General features: G+C 39.0%; 8 non-coding genes across 8 annotated transcripts; all 8 read right to left on the bottom strand.

The window, feature by feature from the left end:
- Positions 1-7,716: 7,716 nt before the first annotated feature.
- Trnal-aag (transfer RNA leucine (anticodon AAG)) lies at positions 7,717-7,798 on the bottom strand. Its single transcript is given in 2 exon segments — positions 7,717-7,751; positions 7,761-7,798. It is a non-coding gene; the product is annotated as a tRNA-Leu (tRNA).
- A 979-nt stretch (positions 7,799-8,777) lies between these two features.
- Trnal-aag (transfer RNA leucine (anticodon AAG)) lies at positions 8,778-8,859 on the bottom strand. Its single transcript has one exon. It is a non-coding gene; the product is annotated as a tRNA-Leu (tRNA).
- A 384-nt stretch (positions 8,860-9,243) lies between these two features.
- On the bottom strand, positions 9,244-9,326 carry Trnal-uag (transfer RNA leucine (anticodon UAG)). Its single transcript has one exon. It is a non-coding gene; the product is annotated as a tRNA-Leu (tRNA).
- Positions 9,327-11,807: 2,481 nt separating this feature from the next.
- Positions 11,808-11,889, bottom strand: Trnal-uag (transfer RNA leucine (anticodon UAG)). The gene has a single exon. It is a non-coding gene; the product is annotated as a tRNA-Leu (tRNA).
- A 964-nt stretch (positions 11,890-12,853) lies between these two features.
- Positions 12,854-12,935, bottom strand: Trnal-uag (transfer RNA leucine (anticodon UAG)). The gene has a single exon. It is a non-coding gene; the product is annotated as a tRNA-Leu (tRNA).
- A 978-nt stretch (positions 12,936-13,913) lies between these two features.
- On the bottom strand, positions 13,914-13,995 carry Trnal-uag (transfer RNA leucine (anticodon UAG)). The gene has a single exon. It is a non-coding gene; the product is annotated as a tRNA-Leu (tRNA).
- A 511-nt stretch (positions 13,996-14,506) lies between these two features.
- On the bottom strand, positions 14,507-14,588 carry Trnal-aag (transfer RNA leucine (anticodon AAG)). Its single transcript has one exon. It is a non-coding gene; the product is annotated as a tRNA-Leu (tRNA).
- Positions 14,589-15,567: 979 nt separating this feature from the next.
- Positions 15,568-15,649, bottom strand: Trnal-aag (transfer RNA leucine (anticodon AAG)). The gene has a single exon. It is a non-coding gene; the product is annotated as a tRNA-Leu (tRNA).
- Positions 15,650-17,339: the final 1,690 nt, after the last annotated feature.

Here is a 17,339-nt window from a genome sequence, read left to right as displayed (position 1 = left end):
TGAATGCGTTGGGATCTCTCTTGGGAAGGTTGGCCGGGTTGGCGGCTGCAACCCTACCCGAAATAATGGGATCAATAGTATCGTGGATACTCAATAGAGCGAAAGAAGCGGTTGGTTGGTTGAGTCAAAATTTGTGGGCTTTGATAGTTGGAATCGGAGATCTGATATACACCTATTTCGTGACAAAGCGTTAGATCCTTGTATAGATTATATGTTACATGCATCATGTAACATAGAGTACCGGTAGTACTAGGAGTACTAGGAGTACTATCTTTCGAAATACCACACAGCACCACCGACACCGATCATACTTAGCGCGATAAAGGCCAATTCCCTTTCATGTTGATCCTTACTAGGTGTATAAAAGTCGCTCAATACAGGTTCCCGCGGTAGATCCGTAAGAATTGATCTATCTCCAAACACTTTTTTATATTCACGCATTGCATCGTTTAGCTCTATGAATTTTCCTTCGGCCTTCTTTTCAAGTCTGATCTGCTTATTGATAAAGTCTACTCTCTCTTGTCTTTTACGTTGCCACAAAACCTGAGCTTTTTGCAGCTGTTCTATGGCTAGATCATGACGCTTTCTTTCCTTATCAATTCTGTCTTTTGATAAGCTTGAAAAAGAGATAGCTTGAGCCTGTAAAAGCCAAAGCATTGGCTAAGGCCCCTCCCAACATTATTGCAATTAAAGCCATGTTTAGATATTTATAGTTTCAGGTATAATCTTTTGCTTAATTAAGTGTTCCCTTGACATTTCACTAGCGGCGACGATGGCGACTAGCTTTCCGGTATCTTCCAAGTCAAACTTTTGAATTGAGGGTGGTGACATTTTTTACACCTTTTTTCCTAGCATTGAATAGCTTACAGCGAAAACGCAGACGACTGATGCTTTATATATATCGTTAATTATACTTTTCTTGTCCATGTTATTTCTATACTGTGAGATTATAATATCGCTATATTATCCCTTTATTCCATTTCAAGTTTACTTATTCTCACAGGTGTTTTGGATTTTTGTGGTGGGGTACCCTTCGGCCCAGTTATAGCAAATAGTACATTGTCTTTCTGTTTATACACAAAATAAGCAAATCCACCAACCAAACCGATGGCTATTATTCCCCCTATAGCGTAGTTCATAGGCTTTTCATTTGGGACGATGGTAGGTTCTGCCTCTTCGGCATTGTCTTTCTGAGTCGGCTGTGTCTGAGGCGTCGGCTGTGTTTGTGCCATGGCCGCTTTTTTTATATTCTTCCCGCATTTTACGGTTGTATTCCGCCAACCTCTTACCCGCTTCAACCTTTTTAGGGTTCTTCGTTGTCACCTGAATAGGAGTCTGAGTCTGTTCCTCTGACTTCTTTATTATCTGTTGTTTTTATATTATTATTTGCGTTTAAATTTCTTCCAGCGATGTAATGCCTACACGTAATGAGATCAACACTGAGTGGTGCTAACAATGAGCCGAATTTATAATATAAGTCACATGTGAATCTCTGAAGGGCAGAGTTTAAGAAGGGGTCATTTTCCAGGTCATTGCTCAATGCGCCTTGATTGTTTATTCCCAAGACTGTACAAGCTCCCATGGAATACATGTGAATGATTGATTGTCCCAAGGACTTTACCATTTGACCTGATAGTTTAGCTTCATATATACCAAATAGTTTCTTTACCTCATCATCTTTGAGCTTTTGAATTTGATCGTCCGTATACATTTTACCCAGGTATAGCTTGCTATTTCCGGTTAACACACACTCCAGCAATTTTTGTCTCTTACCATCCTCGGATGGAGGACCCGGAATAGCAATTAAGTTATCAATTGCCGTTTCAGCCATTTTCAATAGCGATAGGTATTTTTTAACACAAAAAAGCAAAAACTAAGTACTACTAGTAGTACTACTAGTACTAGTAATACTATTATGAAACTGATATATTCTATCATTTTGTTAGATCTGTTGTAATTTTCTTATATCTTCTTGTACATTTCTAAAAATCTGCTGTAATTTGCTGTACAGTAGTCTTATAGGAGTCTTATAGGAGATTTCAAGAAATCTATAGGAGTCCTGTAGATCTGTTAGATTCTTCTTATACTTTTGTTACAAGAGTCTTGTAACAAAAAAACGTCAAATCTAGCAAATCACGTAAGTTCTTGGATGTTCCATTCTCATGACTAAATGTGTGTATTTGCCATCTTTTAGCCTTTCCTTAACCGTCTGTATCTCTGATCGTGATTCAATGACATCATTCTCTTCATGAATAGTTGCGAGATCTTGTCTGTCTTTTGGATACCACACATATAACATTTTAGCTTGCCTTCACAAATTTTTTGGTATAGCGGTGTATGATTGTGTAAGTAGCCACATAGTGTGGTTTCGATGTCGTCCGCTAATGGCCAACCCTAGCAATGGCTGTCTCTTTTTGTCTAGTTTCTCATCTGCGATGATATTGTCGATCAGAAATAAGGTTTTGTATCCGGCACAGAAATCCGTCATCTTTCGAATCCATTCATATAACATACCTCCCGGCTCAATTAGAATCACATATCTGTCGTTCCAAAACCATTTTCGGTCCCTATATGTTTTATTCCATCTTAATGTTGGGCATATAATCACGATTAAATCGAAGTGATCAAAGTATTCATTCTCTAATAATTTTACAACACGTTTGGATTTTCCGCATCCCGTAGGACCAACGAATAATGCTGTGTGGGGCTCTTTCATGTAAAGTGTGTTTTTCGCCATTCTATCTTAATAAAGTACATCCATAATTTCACCGATTTGAATGTTTAGTTGAGCGTTCATGATTAGATATATATAGGCGTTTAAGGATCCTGCGGTTTCTGCTGTCTTTTCAATTTGTAGGGTGATTCCCTCACTTGCATTTTCAATCCGTCGACCGGTCCCATGCAGGGAGTTTTCACCTATGGTTCTGAAATCTAACCATAGAGCATATTTGTTAGTTAAGTAATCGGAGACTTTTACATCATGTAATTGCAGATGTTTTTTGATTTCGCTGGCATTGACATCCTTTGGTTTACCCTCGGCAAAATACTTACAAATTTCATTGTAATGTTCAAACGGCTGCATACCTTGAGCAAAAAGTTGGTTAGGCTTACCCTCTACTATGGCGGATACCTTTTTAATTTTCGGATTGTAGAACTTACCGGTATCTCGTTTGTAGGCTTGTTCGTCTTCAAAACAAAACCAATATACCCTTCAAAGATTTACAAGGTGTATTGAATGACCAGTTCCACGTTGTGTCCGACTTATCCACTCTAATTTGTCTATGTCTCAAAAACCTATCGTATAAGTAAAGCCATGTTTTCGTATTCATTTAAAATGAATCTGGCTAAGGTTGGTTGTGTCACAATCTCATATTCGAGAGATATGTTAGTTATTTTGTATTTAGCGTCCGGTGCTGGTGCCGTGGCAGAACCGGAAGGTTTGGTTGGAGTTGATAATACAACCCTGTCATAATTATTGAATGTGATCTCATAAAATAACCTATTCCCTAATCCAGCTTGATAATATGGAATCGTGCTATCTAACATTTCAAAATCTAGTTGTATGGTGAACTTGTTTTTGTATGCATCAGCAATGGCTTTGTCTGAGACATCGGATGCGTCTTTATCCGAAGCGCTTACCCTCAATTTCATACAGTTTTTCGTACACCCATCATTGGATATGATGCCTTGTCTGATTGCATTTCTCTTTTCATACTTGGTTAGCCATAAATCTCTGTAGCATCCGAAAAGATCAAAGTCATCAATGCTCAAAATCTCGGTACCCTCAAACTTGATGGCCAACTTTTTTACAATCGCTCTTCCAATATTAGAGACCAATGTTCTTTTCGTGTCGGCTTTTGACTCGAGTTCAACGTCGAAACTTAGTTTTGAAGTACCTGGAACAATAACATCATCGCTACCTAAATTAGGAAACCTAATCAAAAGCAACTGGTTTTGATCAATGTCACTTGGATTGTGTGTCACAATTACTTTTTGGTGTGATCCTTTTACACCATGAGCAGTTCTAAGAGAACGTTCAGGATTTAACCTTTTTCCGTATTCCATGTTTGTTATTACTTTTATTTTATTTTTACTTTTATCTCAGTTAGCGTATACTTCATTAGACCTATGACCTTTTATTCAAACCTATTGTCTGCTGTCTCTCTTATGTGAAGGACAACTGTTGTTCCCAGACTATCTTTTATCAGATCTCCATTTTGATCGGTTATTTTCAAAGTAAGTGATTGAAGGAAACCATTCTTTAGTTTCTTATATTGTGGGTTTTTAGGCTCAATATGTGTAACATCACCATACTCAGATATATTATATGTGAGTATGGTGTTGCTATATCTACCATTTTTAAGATTTAATGTATTATCCAATTCATTCAGATTGAAATGTAGTTCTGTTATGTTGGTTAGCTTATTTGTTTTGATTACTCGAGGGTCTTTGATTAATGGTGTGGATGTGACATCACCCGCTAAAGATGCGTTCAACTCCCTGCCAAAGTATTTTCCTTTCGGTAGCAACTTTTTGTCTTTTCCAATGGTCACTTTTAGTGGGGCTGTGATTTCATATGTAACATTGTCCGAAATCGTCTCCATGATCGCAACTTCTTTTGTACCATGTGGGTTGGTGATTGGGTGATACAAATAGATTGTCTTTTCACTATTTACGTCATTTATTGTGATATACATTCTTATATTAGAGAGTGGAATTATTTAAATCAAAAAGAATGGATAGCATTTTCAAATACAACTCAAATGCGGCCTATAAGCCAAATGGAGGACTGGACCTTCAGATATTGGATGGGAAGGATCTATACAAACAGACCATTATTGTCTCCGAAAATGGCTCTTTTCCTGCTGTCTTTCCTAATATTTTTACCAATTACGAACTGAATCAAAACGAACAACGTATGAAAATTTGGAATGAACAACCGTTTAAATTATGGCAAACCCAACTCAATTTTGCCACTTGGTGTGCTTCAAGTGCTTGTGGAGTCAGTTCCGAACACCTGAAAGAAGGTAGATCTATGATCAGATCGGTATATCGTTTTCAAGTCTATTATCACATTAGACGAATCATTAAGCGCTTGCAGACACCTCTACCTTTTGAAGATAGTTTTAATCAATATGACAATCCTTATTCAAACGAAGAATTTCTAAAAATATGTGGTGAATATGACGTTGATTCTAATCCTATGAAATACAGAGGTCAATACTTTTTCAGCTCATATCAAAAAAGACGTAAAAACTATCCAACTCCGGGCTTGAGTTATTTCACAGACGACTCCATGACACGATGGATTGTGGAAAAATCTAATGGCTTTAGAAAAACAGGCCTTGTAAGGATTTCGAGCAGTGTTAGGGCGTATGCTTATCTTGTTCTTAGTTCGCAAGCCTCAGCCCGTTCTTCTATCTTGGGTAATGATTCAAGCGCTTTGATGGCTCAAAGAGTTTTTATGAACAACCTTGAAGACATTGTTAACCGTAGAGTTGATATTCAGGAGGACATTAAACGTTATCAGGATACGTTAAACTACGCTTCAAGTAAGGTTGATTATTCGGTTGGACAAGGCATTTATATGTTACCTAGTGACATGAATCTCAAAATTAAAACAGGGGTGGTAGGTTACAACAACAAGATTGGGATTAATCGAAAAGTCAATGTGATTGAAAAAACAGCTGAATCAAATAAAAAGATTCCTGATAAACATATTACTGTGCCTATTCCTAATAAACACATTACCGATCAGCATATTAATTTGCCCTACCACAAAGATACTCCTGATAAAACTCCTACACACGAAGATGAGAAGATCGCTCTTGTGATGGCTATGACAACAGGTTATTTCATATGGTATTTGTTTAGATAAAGAATGACGTCAATTAAATGTCAATCAAACCAGAATAACAATAGAGAACAATGCATTCCTTACATACCAAATATCCTTATCAACGGCTACTTTCGTTTTGACTTTTTCTTATGTAAACAACCTTCTGGTATGTAAAATCCTATTGTTATAAGCGTTTCATTGACAGATGTTTTAATTATATAACAAAAACTGCTTGCGTGTTGTTATTTGAGAATTTATGTTTTATTATCATTGATAGCATTACTACGTACGCTAGGGGCCATTATAGACACAGTTGAATCCTATCACTGTAATGGGGGGACACGGCAGGGTTGGGGGGGTGGGGGCCCAGGGGGTGGGGGGACACGGCGGGGATTGGGGGGGGATGAGGTGGGGAGACAGAAATTCTTCTATCGTTGATTTAACGGATATGATCTATTCTTCTGACGTAAAATGGTAAAGTGCTAACGAATTTTATGGACTCTTCTATCGTTGATTTAACGGGTATGATCCATGATTTGACGTAAATTGGTAAAGTGCTAACGGATTTGCACCAACATCGGCATTTCCCTATCTCTCGCTCTTAAAAAGCTGTAAATCCAAATCTCCTGTCTTTTAACGCTTTAGATCTCTGATTCGAAAAATAAACAAAATTTTCCGCAAAATCGAGTGGTACAAGTGACATTTTTCCCCAATGCGACAAAGACTTGGTATTTATACTTTTTCTAAAATTTGCGTCTTTCTCGGGACGAAGTTTTTAAGCGTAATCAATATTCTCTGTCCCAGGATATTTCCGGTCATGCGATATAAGATGACAGGAGCGAGATTCGAACTCGCGCCACCGAAGTGACCAGCGCCTTAGACCGCTTGGCCACCCTGCCCGGTTTTTCAAATACCTAATGTGGACGAGAGTGCAAGGAAAATAGTATTTACGCGCATTTAAGCAGTAGGTGACATGTAAAAATGACCGAAATGTATGAAAAATTCAAATAAGTAAGTGACGCAAAATAATACGTTGATACCCAACCAGGTCTGCACATTCCATTGCAAGTGTATTCGTCCCGTGACTTTTCATAAATTTAGAGTGTTTTGCCTGATTGTGGGCGGAATTACCTGCACAGTCAAGCAGTTTTAGTGATCCCGTCCTGCATGCAAGCGAAACTTGTGAAACATCCTTTTTAAACGTTCGCGCTTTTTTCTATGCAAAATAGTTAAGCGGAAATAAAAACGTTTGTTCGATATACTTTTTAATCATGTATGATTAGTTCACGGGAGCGAGATTGGAATTCGCGCCACGGAAGTGACTGGTGCCTAAAACCAGCGCCTTATACCGCTCGGCCATTATGCCTTATTTTTAAGATATAAAATCCCCGTCACAAAAAAGTTCAAGTAAACCAAAAATGGCTCATTCTGACATTAGCAGGAAGGTTTTTGCTCTAACCAATTAACCTAAGATCCGAAGTCCTAAGTCTGTCCCTTGACAAGTAAACTTTGACAAGTTCACATTGCGTGGGTACAATAACGAAACGCTGAAAATTATACTCTTGTGGGTTAAATGTTAAATATTATGCAATTATCAAGAAAAATGTTGAACATGACTGTAAGACCGTTTCATTCGGACTATCGCTCTTAACAAGCTGTAAATCCAAATCTCCTGTCGTTTAAACGCTTTAGATCTCTGTTTCGAAAAATAAACGCAATTTTCCGCAAAATCAAGTGGTACAAGTGACCTTTTTCCCCAATGCGACAAAAACTTATTAATTATACTTTTTCTAAAATTTGCGTCTTTCTGGGGACGAAGTTTTTAAGCGTAATCAATATTCTCTCTCCGAGGACATTTCCGGTCATGCGATATAAGATGACAGGAGCGAGATTCGAACTCGCGCCACCGAAGTGACTGTTGCCTTAAACCAGCGCCTTAGACCGCTCGGCCATCCTGCCCGGTTTTTTAAATACATAATGTCGACGAGCGTGCAGAGCAAAAAAGTATTTACGCGTATTTAAGCACTAGATGACATGTAAAAATGACCGAAATGTATGAAAAATTCAAATAAGTAAGTGACGCAAAATAATACGTTGATACCCAACCAGGTCTGCACATTCCATTGCAAGTGTATTCGTCCCGTGACTTTTCATAAATTTAGAGTGTTTTGCCTGATTGTGGGCGGAATTACCTGCACAGTCAAGCAGTTTTAGTGATCCCGTCCTGCATGCAAGCGAAACTTGTGAAACATCCTTTTTAAACGTTCGCGCTTTTTTCTATGCAAAATAGTTAAGCGGAAATAAAAACGTTTGTTCGATATACTTTTTAATAATGTATGATTAGTTCACGGGAGCGAGATTGGAATTCGCGCCACGGAAGTGACTGGTGCCTAAAACCAGCGCCTTATACCGCTCGGCCATCATGCCTATTTTTTAAAAAATAAAATCCCCGTCTCAAAAACGTTCAAGTAAACCAAAAATGGCTTATGCTGACATTAGCAGGAAGGTTTTTGTTCTAACCAATTAACCTAAGATCCGAAGTGCTAAGTCTGTCCCTTGACAAGTAAGCTTTGACAAGTTCACATTGCGTGGGTACAATAATGAAACGCCGAAAATTATACTCTTGTGGGCTAAATGTTAAATATTATGCAATTATCAAGAAAAATGTTGAACATGACTGTAAGACCGTTTCATTCGGACTATCGCTCTTAACAAGCTGTAAATCCGAATCTCCCGTCGTTTAAACGCTTTAGATCTCTGTTTCGAAAAATAAACGCAATTTTCCGCAAAATCAAGTGGTACAAGTGACATTTTTCCCCAATGCGACAAAAACTTATTAATTATACTTTTTCTAAAATTTGCGTCTTTCTGGGGACGAAGTTTTTAAGCGTAATCAATATTCTCTGTCCGAGGACATTTCCGGTCATGCGATATAAGATGACAGGAGCGAGATTCGAACTTGCGCCACCGAAGTGACTGGTGCCTTAAACCAGCGCCTTAGACCGCTCGGCCATCCTGCCCGGTTTTTCAAATACATAATGTCGACGAGCGTGCAGAGAAAATAGTATTTACGAGTATTTAAGCACTAGATGACATGTAAAAATGACCGAAATGTATGAAAAATTCATATAGGTAAGTGACGCAAAATAATACGTTGATACCCAACCAGCTCTGCACATTCCATTGCAAGTGTATTCGTCCCGTGACTTTTCATCAATTTAGAGAGTTTTGCCTGATTGTGGGCGGAATTACCTGCAAAGTCAAGCAGTTTTAGGGATCTCGTCCTGCATGCAAGCGAAACTTGTGATACATCCTTTTTAAACGTCGCGCATTTTTCCAGGCAAAATAGTTAAGCGAAAAAAAAACACGTTTGTCCGACGTACTTTTCAGACATGTATGATTAGTTGACAGGAGCGAGATTCGAACTCGCGCCACCAAAGTGACTGGTGCCTAAAACCAGCGCCTTAGACCGCTCGGCCATCCTGCATACTTTTTAAGATATAAAGTCCCTGTCCCAAAAATGTTCAAGTAAACCAAAAAAGGCTTATGCTGACATTAGCAGGAAAGTTTTTGCTCTAACTAATTAACCTAAGATCCGAAGTCCTAAGTCTGTCCGTTGACAAGTAAACTTTGACAAGTTCACATTGCGTGGGTACAATAACGAAACGCCAAAAATTATGCTCTTGTGGGTTAAATGTTAAAAATTATGCAATTAGCAAGAAATATGTTGAACATAACTGTAAGAACGTTTCATTCGGACAATTGCTCTTAACAAGCTGTAAATCGAAATCTCCTGTCGTTTAAGCGCTTTAGATCTCTGTTTCGAAAAATAAACGAAATTTTCCGCAAAATCAAGTGGTACAAGTGACATTTTTCCCCAATGCGACAAACACTTGTTAATTATACTTTTTCTAAAATTTGCGTCTTTCTCGAGACGAAGTTTTTAAGCGTAATCAATATTCTCTGTCCCAGGATATTTCAGGTCATGGGATATAAGAAGACAGGAGCGAGATTCGAACTCGCGCCACCGAAGTGACCAGCGCCTTAGACCGCTCGGCCATCCTGCTCGGTTTTTCAAATACATAATGTCGACAAGCGTGCAGAGAAAATAGTATTTACGCGTATTTAAGCACTAGATGACATGTAAAAATGACCAAAATGTATGAAAAATTCAAATAAGTAAGTGACGCAAAATAATACGTTGATACCCAACCAGCACTGCCCATTTCATTGCAAGTGCATTCGTCCCGTGACTTTTCATCAATTTAGGTAGTTTTGCCTGATTGTGGGAGGAATTACCTACACAGTCAAGCAGTTTTAGTGATCCCGTCCTGCATGCAAGCGAAACTTGTGAAACATCCTTTTTAAACGTTCGCGCTTTTTTCTAGGCAAAATAGTTAAGCGGAAATAAAAACGTTTGTTCGACATACTTTTTAAACATGTATGATTAGTTTACGGGAGCGAGATTCGAGCTCGCGCCCCCGAAGTGACTGGTGCCTAAAACCAGCGCTTTAGACCGCTCGGCCATCATGCCTATTTTTTAAGAAATAAAATCCCCCGTAACAAAAAAGTTCAAGTAAACCGAAAATGGGTTATGCTGACATTAGCAGGAAGGTTTTTGTTCTAACTAGTTAACCTAAGATCCGAAGTCCTAAGTCTGTCCGTTGACAAGTAAACTTTGACAAGTTCACATTGCGTGGGTACAATAATGAAACGCCGAAAATTATACTCTTGTGGGTTAAATGTTAAAAATTATGCAATTAGCAAGAAATATGTTGAACATGACTGTAAGAACGTTTCATTCGGACAATCGCTCTTAACAAGCTGTAAATCGAAATCTCCTGTCGTTTAAACGCTTTAGATCTCTGTTTCGAAAAATAAACGAAATTTTCCGCAAAATCAAGTGGTACAAGTGACATTTTTCCCCAATGCGACAAAGACTTGTTAATTATACTTTTTCTAAAATTTGCGTCTTTCTCGGGACGAAGTTTTTAAGCGTAATCAATATTCTCTGTCCCAGGATATTTCCGGTCATGCGATATAAGATGACAGGAGCGAGATTCGAACTCGCGTCACCGAAGTGACCAGCGCCTTAGACCGCTCGGCCATCCTGCCCGGTTTTTCAAATACATAATGTGGACGACAGTGCAAGGAAAATAGTATTTACACGTATTTAAGCAGTAGATGACATGTAAAAATGACCAAAATATATGGAATATTGAAATAAGTAAGTGACGCAAAATAATACGTTGATACCCAACCAGCTCTGCCCATTCCATTGCAAGTGTATTCGTCCCGTGACTTTTCATCAATTTAGAGAGTTTTGCCTGATTGTGGGCGGAAATACCTGCACAGTCAAGCAGTTTTAGCGATCCCGTCCTGCATGCAAGCGAAACTTGTGATACATCCTTTTTAAACGTTCGCGCATTTTTCTAGGCAAAATAGTTAAGCGGAAATAAAAACGTTTGTCCGACCTACTTTTCAGACATGTATGATTCGTTGACAGGAGCAAGATTCGAACTCGTGCCACCGAAGTGTCTGGTGCCTAAAACCAGCGCCATAGACCGCTCGGCCATCCTGCCTGGTTTTTCAAATACATGAAGTGGACGAGCGTGCAGAAAAAAATAGTATTTACGCGTATTTAAGCACTAGATGACATGTAAAAATGATCGAAATGTATGAAAAATTCAAATAAGTAAGTGACGCAAAATAATACGTTGATACCCAACCAGCTCTGTCCATTCCATTGCAAGTGTATTCGTCCCGTGACTTTTTATCAATTTAGAGAGTTTTGCCTGATTGTGGGCGGAATTACCTGCACAGTCAAGCAGTTTTAGCGATCCCGTCCTGCATGCAAGCGAAAATTGTGAAACATCCTTTTTAAAGGTTCGCGCATTTTTCTAGGCAAAATAGTTAAGCGGAGATAAAAACGTTTGTCAAACGTACATTTCAGACATGTATGATTAGTTAACATGAGCGAGATTCGAACTCGCGCCACCGAAGTGCCTGGTGCCTAAAACCAGCGCCTTAGACCGCTCGGCCATCCTGCCTGCTTTTTATGATATAAAATCCCCGTCCCAAAAAAGTTCAAGTAAACCAAAAATGGCTTATTCTGACATTAGCAGGAAGGTTTTTGCTCAAACCAATTAACCTAACATCCGAAGTCATAAATCTGCCCTTGACAAGTAAACTTTGACAAGTTCAGATTGCGTGGGTACAATAATGAAACGCCGAAAATTATACTCTTGTGGGTTAAATGTTAAAAATTATGCAATTATCAAGAAAAATGTTGAACATGACTGTAAGAACATTTCATTCGGACTATCGCTGTTAAAAAGCTGTAAATCCAAATCTCCTGTCTTTTAACGCTTTAGATCCCTGTTTCGAAAAATAATCAAAACTTTCCGCAAAATCAAGTGGTACAAGTGACATTTTTCCCCAATGCGTCAAAGACTTGTTAATTATACTTTTTCTAAAATTTGCGTCTTGCTGGGGACGAAGTTTTTAAGCGTAATCAATATTCTCTGTCCGAGGATATTTCCGGTCATGCGATATATGATGACAGGAGCGAGATTCGAACTCGCGCCACCGAAGTGACCAGCGCCTTAGACCGCTCGGCCATCCTGCCCGATTTCTCAAATACATAATGTCGACGAGCGTGCAGAGCAAAAAAGTATTTATGCGTATTTAAGCACTAGATGACATGTAAAAATGACCGAAATGTATGAAAAATTCAAATAAGTAAGTGACGCAAAATAATACGTTGATACCCAACCAGCTCTGCACATTCCATTGCAAGTGTATTCGTCCCGTGACTCTTCATCAATTAAGAGAGTTTTGCCTGATTGTGGGCGGAATTACCTGCACAGTCCAGCAGTTTTAGCGATCCCGTCCTGCATGCAAGCGAAACTTGTGATACATCCTTTTTAAACGTTTGCGCATTTTTCTAGGCAAAATAGTTAAGCGGAAATAAAAACGTTTGTCCGACGTACTTTTCAGACATGTATGATTAGTTGACAGGAGCGAGATTCGAACTCGCGCCACCGAAGTGACTGGTGCCTAAAACCAGCGCCTTAGACCGCTCGGCCATCATGCCTTTTTTTTAGGATATAAAATCCCCGTCCCAAAAAAGTTCAAGTAAACCAAAAATGGCTTATTCTGACATTAGCAGGAAGATTTTTGCTCTAACCAATTAACCTAAGATCCGAAGTCCTAAGTCTGTCCCTTGACAAGTAAGCTTTGACAAGTTCACATTGCGTGGGTACAATAATGAAACGCCGAAAATTATACTCTTGTGGGTTAAATGTTAAAAATTATGCAATTATCAAGAAAAATGTTGAACATGACTGTAAGAACGTTTCATTCGGACTTTCGCTCTTAACAAGCTGTAAATCCAAATCTCCTGTCGTTTATACGCTTTAGATCTCTGTTTCGAAAAATAAACGAAATTTTCCGCAAAATCAAGTGGTACAAGTGACACTTTTCCCCAATGCAACAAAGACTTGTTAATTATAATTATTCTAAAATTTGCGTCTTTCTGGGGACGAAGTTTTTAAGCGTAATCAATATTCTCTGTCCGAGGACATTTCCGGTCATGCGATATAAGATGACAGAAGCGAGATTCGAACAAGCGCCACCGAAGTGACTGGTGCCTTAAACCAGCGCCTTAGACCGCTTGGCCATCCTGCCCGGTTTTTCAAATACATAATGTCGACGAGCGTGCAAAGAAAATAGTATTTACGCGTATTTAAGCAATAGATGATATGTAAAAATGACCGAAATGTATGAAAAATTCAAATAAGTAAGTGACGCAAACTAATACGTTGATACCCAACCAGCTCTGCCCATTCCATTGCAAGTGTATTCGTCCCGTGACTTTTCATCAATTTAGAAAGTTTTGCCTGATTGTGGGCGGAAGTACCTGTACAGTTAAGCAGTTTTAGCGATCCCGTCCTGCATGCAAGCGAAACTTGTGATACATCCTTTTTAAACGTTCGTGCATTTTTCTAGGCAAAATAGTTAAGCGGAAATAAAAACGTTTGTCCGACGTACTTTTCAGACATGTATGATTAGATGACAGGAGCGAGATTCGAACTCGCGCCACCGAAGTGACTGGTGCCTAAAACCAGCGCCTTAGACCGCTCGGCCATCCTGCCTTATTTTTAATATATAAAATCCCCGTCACAAAAAAGTTCAAGTAAACCAAAAATGGCTTATTCTGACATTAGCAGGAAGGTTTTTGCTCTAACCAATTAACCTAAGATCCGAAGTCCTAAGTCTGTCCCTTGACAAGTAAACTTTGACAAGTTCACATTGCGTGGGTACAATAACGAAACGCTGAAAATTATACTCTTGTGGGTTAAATGTTAAATATTATGCAATTATCAAGAAAAATGTTGAACATGACTGTAAGACCGTTTCATTCGGACTATCGCTCTTAACAAGCTGTAAAACCAAATCTCCTGTCGTTTAAACGCTTTAGATCTCTGTTTCGAAAAATAAACGCAATTTTCCGCAAAATCAAGTGGTACAAGTGACATTTTTCCCCAATGCGACCAAAAGTTATTAATTATACTTTTTCTAAAATTTGCGTCTTTCTGGGGACGACGTTTTTAAGCGTAATCAATACTCTCTGTCCGAGGACATTTCCGGTCATGCGATATAAGATGACAGGAGCGAGATTCGAACTCGCGCCACCGAAGTGACTGGTGCCTTAAACCAGCGCCTTAGACCGCTCGGCCATCCTGCCCGGTTTTTCAAACACATAATGTCGACGAGCGTGCAGAGCAAAAAAGTATTTACGCGTATTTAAGCACTAGATGACATATAAAAATGACCGAAATGTATGAAAAATTCAAATAAGTATGTGACGCAAAATAATACGTTGATACCCAACCAGCTCTGCACATTCCATTGCAAGTGTATTCGTCCCGTGACTTTTCATAAATTTAGAGAGTTTTGCCTGATTGTGGGCGGAATTACCTGCACAATCAAGCAGTTTTAGTGATCCCGTCCTGCATGCAAGCGAAACTTGTGAAACATCCTTTTTAAACGTTCGCGCTTTTTTCTATGCAAAATAGTTAAGCGGAAATAAAAACGTTTGTTCGATATACTTTTTAATCATGTATGATTAGTTCACGGGAGCGAGATTCGAATTCGCCCCACGGAAGTGACTGGTGCCTAAAACCAGCGCCTTAGACCGCTCGGCCATCATGCCTTTTTTTTAAGATATAAAATCCCCGTCCCAAAAAAGTTCAAGTAAACCAAAAATGGCTTATTCTGACATTAGCAGGAAGATTTTTGCTCTAACCAATTAACCTAAGATCCGAAGTCCTAAGTCTGTCCCTTGACAAGTAAGCTTTGACAAGTTCACATTGCGTGGGTACAATAATGAAACGCCGAAAATTATACTCTTGTGGGTTAAATGTTAAAAATTATGCAATTATCAAGAAAAATGTTGAACATGACTGTAAGAACGTTTCATTCGGACTTTCGCTCTTAACAAGCTGTAAATCCAAATCTCCTGTCGTTTATACGCTTTAGATCTCTGTTTCGAAAAATAAACGAAATTTTCCGCAAAATCAAGTGGTACAAGTGACACTTTTCCCCAATGCAACAAAGACTTGTTAATTATAATTATTCTAAAATTTGCGTCTTTCTGGGGACGACGTTTTTAAGCGTAATCAATACTCTCTGTCCGAGGACATTTCCGGTCATGCGATATAAGATGACAGGAGCGAGATTCGAACTCGCGCCACCGAAGTGACTGGTGCCTTAAACCAGCGCCTTAGACCGCTCGGCCATCCTGCCCGGTTTTTCAAACACATAATGTCGACGAGCGTGCAGAGCAAAAAAGTATTTACGCGTATTTAAGCACTAGATGACATATAAAAATGACCGAAATGTATGAAAAATTCAAATAAGTATGTGACGCAAAATAATACGTTGATACCCAACCAGCTCTGCACATTCCATTGCAAGTGTATTCGTCCCGTGACTTTTCATAAATTTAGAGAGTTTTGCCTGATTGTGGGCGGAATTACCTGCACAATCAAGCAGTTTTAGTGATCCCGTCCTGCATGCAAGCGAAACTTGTGAAACATCCTTTTTAAACGTTCGCGCTTTTTTCTATGCAAAATAGTTAAGCGGAAATAAAAACGTTTGTTCGATATACTTTTTAATCATGTATGATTAGTTCACGGGAGCGAGATTCGAATTCGCCCCACGGAAGTGACTGGTGCCTAAAACCAGCGCCTTAGACCGCTCGGCCATCATGCCTTTTTTTTAAGATATAAAATCCCCGTCCCAAAAAAGTTCAAGTAAACCAAAAATGGCTTATTCTGACATTAGCAGGAAGATTTTTGCTCTAACCAATTAACCTAAGATCCGAAGTCCTAAGTCTGTCCCTTGACAAGTAAGCTTTGACAAGTTCACATTGCGTGGGTACAATAATGAAACGCCGAAAATTATACTCTTGTGGGTTAAATGTTAAAAATTATGCAATTATCAAGAAAAATGTTGAACATGACTGTAAGAACGTTTCATTCGGACTTTCGCTCTTAACAAGCTGTAAATCCAAATCTCCTGTCGTTTATACGCTTTAGATCTCTGTTTCGAAAAATAAACGAAATTTTCCGCAAAATCAAGTGGTACAAGTGACACTTTTCCCCAATGCAACAAAGACTTGTTAATTATAATTATTCTAAAATTTGCGTCTTTCTGGGGACGAAGTTTTTAAGCGTAATCAATATTCTCTGTCCGAGGACATTTCCGGTCATGCGATATAAGATGACAGAAGCGAGATTCGAACAAGCGCCACCGAAGTGACTGGTGCCTTAAACCAGCGCCTTAGACCGCTTGGCCATCCTGCCCGGTTTTTCAAATACATAATGTCGACGAGCGTGCAAAGAAAATAGTATTTACGCGTATTTAAGCACTAGATGACATATAAAAATGACCGAAATGTATGAAAAATTCAAATAAGTATGTGACGCAAAATAATACGTTGATACCCAACCAGCTCTGCACATTCCATTGCAAGTGTATTCGTCCCGTGACTTTTCATAAATTTAGAGAGTTTTGCCTGATTGTGGGCGGAATTACCTGCACAATCAAGCAGTTTTAGTGATCCCGTCCTGCATGCAAGCGAAACTTGTGAAACATCCTTTTTAAACGTTCGCGCTTTTTTCTATGCAAAATAGTTAAGCGGAAATAAAAACGTTTGTTCGATATACTTTTTAATCATGTATGATTAGTTCACGGGAGCGAGATTCGAATTCGCCCCACGGAAGTGACTGGTGCCTAAAACCAGCGCCTTATACCGCTCGGCCATCATGCCTATTTTTTAAGAAATAAAATCCCCGTCTCAAAAAAGTTTAAGTAAACCAAAAATGGCTTATGCTGACATTAGCAGGAAGGTTTATGTTCTAACCAACTAACCTAAGATCCGAAGTGCTAAGTCTGTCCCTTGACAAGTAAGCTTTGACAAGTTCACATTGCG

Source organism: Hydractinia symbiolongicarpus, chromosome 3 (assembly GCF_029227915.1).
Source record: "Hydractinia symbiolongicarpus strain clone_291-10 chromosome 3, HSymV2.1, whole genome shotgun sequence".
Lineage (NCBI taxonomy): Eukaryota > Metazoa > Cnidaria > Hydrozoa > Anthoathecata > Hydractiniidae > Hydractinia > Hydractinia symbiolongicarpus.
Note: the sequence above shows the minus strand (reverse complement) of the source record. Positions and strands in the feature narration are given on the sequence as shown.